Here is a 4,014-nt window from a genome sequence, read left to right as displayed (position 1 = left end):
CAAAAGTGTAGCAATTTGTGCTACCCGTCAGGCATTGCAGCGCCGGCTTGACGTTGGAGCAGGAAGCCGATGATGAGACGAGACAACCATCTGGCAAGATGACAGCTGTCGTCAAGCTAATTAGTTGTGTGAGGCATCCTAAGTTCCGATAAGGGATTTCCTTGTTTCCCTTACAAACCTCTATACATTCTCTTAGAGAGAGAGACATTTCAACTGCCATACGAACATCACTCCTTGGGGAACTTTGTACAACAATTGATTATAGGGAGTCCACTGTCAAAAAATAAAGACAGGACTCTATGGAGGATACTCAGTAGTGCAAAAGAAAGCCTATGGGTCGCCAGAAACCTGTTTTTATTTAAATATAAAGAGCTAGAAGTGCAGGACGTCATCCATGTATGCCTAGACAAAATCATGGTGTTCTACGATGTTGATATTAAACAGCAAGGGAAAGAAAAAGCGGAAAAAATATGGAAACAAGGGAAATGGGCAGACTGGGTTTCTTAAACATAGCCTCACGTGAATACTGTATGCATAAAATCTTGATGGAAAACCGGTAGGTTGGTGCCTGCACGCACCCCCTACTCAGGTTCAAATGTACACCACCCTATGGGATTGGTTAACATGTATCTCTGCAAATTTTTATAAATAAAGTATATTTAAAAAAAAAAAAAAAATCTGTTCTTATCAGTTTAATATCTGATACGTCCTCTATCTGGGGACCATATATTAAATTGATTTTTGGAACAGGGAGATGGAATAGGAGCTTGCTCTGTCCATTCCACACATCAACCTGGTAATGCAGTACCTCCAGGAATGGTGCACTTCCCCACCCGGGGAAAACAATGCTGTTGAAAAATAGACGAGAAAACGAAAGTAGCGCTTCACTACCAAACCTAGTAAAGTGGCGCTATTGTGTTTGCGTGTGAATAAAAGCAAACTGGTCCCCGTGTCTTGCCTTATTTATGTACTTATTTGACTTATTTGTCACTTTGCAGCACCCGGGCCGTGCGTTATTTATTTATTTATTTTTCGCGTTTAAAAAGGATAAATAAAAATTATTTCTTATTTTTTTTTCCCCTTCTCCATCCAGACGCTGCACTTTGAAAAGAGACAAACGTCGGAAAAAGATTGTTTTTTCAGCAGCAGACTACCATTGGTTTTGGATCCATTTCACTGGGGAACGAATGGAAGAAGGTTCCCAGCAAGTCAGTAGGAGGGAGGGAGGGAGGGAGGGAGGGAGGGAGGGAGGGAGGGAGGGAGGGAGGGAGGGAGGGAGGGAGGGAGGGAGGGAGGGAGGGAGGGAGGGAGGGAGGGAGGGAGGGAGGCAGGCAGGCTGTCAGAGAAGTGGACACTGCCCTTGGCTTCTCTGAGCAAGAAGAAAAATACAGAGTCCTTTTCCTTCTCTGCCCGCCCCGAATGGCCAAACCTTATCTATAGGCCTTAGGCTGCAGGGGAGCAGTGTCCCCGGCAAGCGAGGGTGAGAGGCCAGGGGCCGGCCATTTCCGGTCAGGGAGCTGTCCAGGGCATCCTGGGCTGATTCCCAGCATCCCCTGGCTGCCAGGCTTTCTGGCCAGCCGGCTGGAAGCAGTGCGCAGGAAGGGGCGGGGCATGCAAATACTAGAAAGAGGACAACGTGGTTATGGTAAGTGACGCCTAATGAGGCGACAGCCGAGGAGGACTCTGGGAGCCGGGAGAAGGCCTGAGGCCGGGGCCTGCTTTCCACCGGCACATGCTGAGGTCTTGCTGGGAGTCAGAAAAAGAGGCTAAAGGGCGGCAGGCGACGGTGCAAGGGAAGACCCCGGTCCGGGTCAGCCAGGTGGATTTCTTCGGGAGACGTTCATTCCGGCACTATTCTGGTTATTGCTGCTCGGCCTTTTGGCTAAGATCAGGTTTATTCTGGTCTGCTAGAGGTGGGAGACGACACTCGACACCCTGAGGGCTGGGCCTGCGTTTCTCTGGCTTGTCCGGAGCCAGGCTGCGTCCAGAGGGGGGTAGGGTCATTGCTTGGATTTGCCTAAACCTGCGGGGCTGGGCCTTCGCTCCCTGGCTTGTCCAGGGCAAGGCTGTGTCACCTGGTGGGGTGGTCCGGTGGTCTGTATTTACAAGAAAACATGTATTTACATGTATTTGCAAGTACAAATATTTACAAAGAGACTGCCATTACTAACTAGGAGGCTAAACAATTTAGCTTTGTGACACATGTTAATCAACAGTTTTACAAAGAGTTTAGTAATTTGGTATTAATCTTTATTCATTATTGTTAAAACTTTATTGAAAAATGTCTACCAGTACAAGCAATAATGTAATGCAGCCTCCTCCATTCCTCGAGTTGCCAGGAAAGCCTATTAAACCTTGACACAAATGGTTTAGAATATTTGAAAATTATCTAGAGGCTATTGATGCTGGCAAATACTCAGCTGCTAGGAAAAAGGCTTTACTATTTAATCATCTTGGTAATGCGGGGCAAGATGTTTTTGATAATCTTCCTATTGTTCCAGCTCCCAGGGGAGATGAAACATGGGATGTTTTTAAAGAGGCTATTATACGTATAAGTAGACAATATGTTGATTAGCCTTCAGTGATGGTGGAACGGCATGAATGTTTTAAAAGGAAGCCGTCATCTGATGAATCTATTGAGGATTATTTAGCTAGTCTACGTGTTTTAGCGTCTAAATGTGTTTTTGCAGATTATCTCGATATAGCTTTAAGGGATCAATTAGTTTTTAATTGTTTTAATAAAAAAATACAAGAAAGAATTCTTACTTGTAAAAATCCCTCTCTCGAAGAGGTTATGGAAATTGCTAGAAGTATAGAACGTTCAGTAGTTTCTTCTAAGATTTTAGCTGGTATTACTTCTTCAGGTATATCTAGAGTTGCCACAGTTAATGTTGATTCACTTAACAATGAAACCAGTGTATGTATGGTTTCTCATAAAAATGTGTATAAAAAGAACACAGAACGAAAAGGTAGTGGGAGTTGCTACAGATGTGGCTCAAAATTTCATATGGGTAACAACCCTAATTGTCCTGCGCAGGGAAAACGATGTAACAATTGCAAAAAGGTTGGACATCTTTTCAATGTTTGCCATGCACCGAAGTCTAAAGTTAGGGTCAGTCAATTAGATGTGGAGAATGATATTTTATCTAACCCATCCAATCAATAGCACAATGTCTAGAGACAAACGACGCACCAAGGGTGACTATACACTGTTGCTAAGCGATGTGATGTTGCGTGTGGGAGGGAGGAACTCCATGACGTGGCGTCGTGATGGCGCGCCATGTTTAAACGGGGTAAACAATGAGGAGATCGATTGTGTGCGGAGTTTGTGACAATTCAGTGCCGTATGTATGAATCAAGGGACTATTATGCTGTAGTGAAATAGTCGATCTAATCTAATCCCTATTAGACCGGGAGTCATGGATAGAACTGGCCATTTCGACATATACGTTCATGATCAGTACTCAATAGCCCCGGGAATGGGTTGAGGTCAAAAATGCCCGCAGTCATATTAATGGTTAAACAACACCAATCCAATCAATAGCACAATGTCTAGAGACTGGTGACACACCGAGGGTGATAAGCATATAAATGCATTTACTGCTATTACAGTTTGTGTGCTTGTAATAATAATAATAATTCTTTATTCGGTTAATCACATAGAAAACCATAAAAGAAACAATCAGCATAAAAGTTCATATATACGTAATTTAACAGAGACCATTTCATAAAAAACATTTGTGCAGTTAGGCAAAAGGGAAATGAGTATTCTTTGTTTAAAAAAAATAAGGAAAAGAAGTTTTTGTTTCAGAAAGTCTTCAATCATTAAATCATTATGTTTTTCTTTTTTTTCCCTAGTGCAATTTGCTAAAGGTTTTTTCTGTGATTCAAAATACATTTTAAAAAGTTTAAGACCAGGTAGCAGACTTCTTCAGACTCTAAGGTTTGCAGTCTTAGGAAGGCCGGTCGACATTGTCTGAGGCCCCATCGCCTGCATAGCGGAAGTATCCAATA

General features: G+C 43.2%; 1 pseudogene; it reads left to right on the top strand.

Moving 5' to 3' along the window:
• Window positions 1-655: 655 nt before the first annotated feature.
• LOC144764377 (U2 spliceosomal RNA) lies at window positions 656-830 on the top strand (annotated as a pseudogene).
• Window positions 831-4,014: the final 3,184 nt, after the last annotated feature.

Source organism: Lissotriton helveticus, chromosome 6 (genome assembly GCF_964261635.1).
Source record: "Lissotriton helveticus chromosome 6, aLisHel1.1, whole genome shotgun sequence".
Lineage (NCBI taxonomy): Eukaryota > Metazoa > Chordata > Amphibia > Caudata > Salamandridae > Lissotriton > Lissotriton helveticus.
The sequence above is the reverse complement of the archived record's forward strand: the minus strand, read 5'-3'. Positions and strand labels throughout refer to the sequence as shown.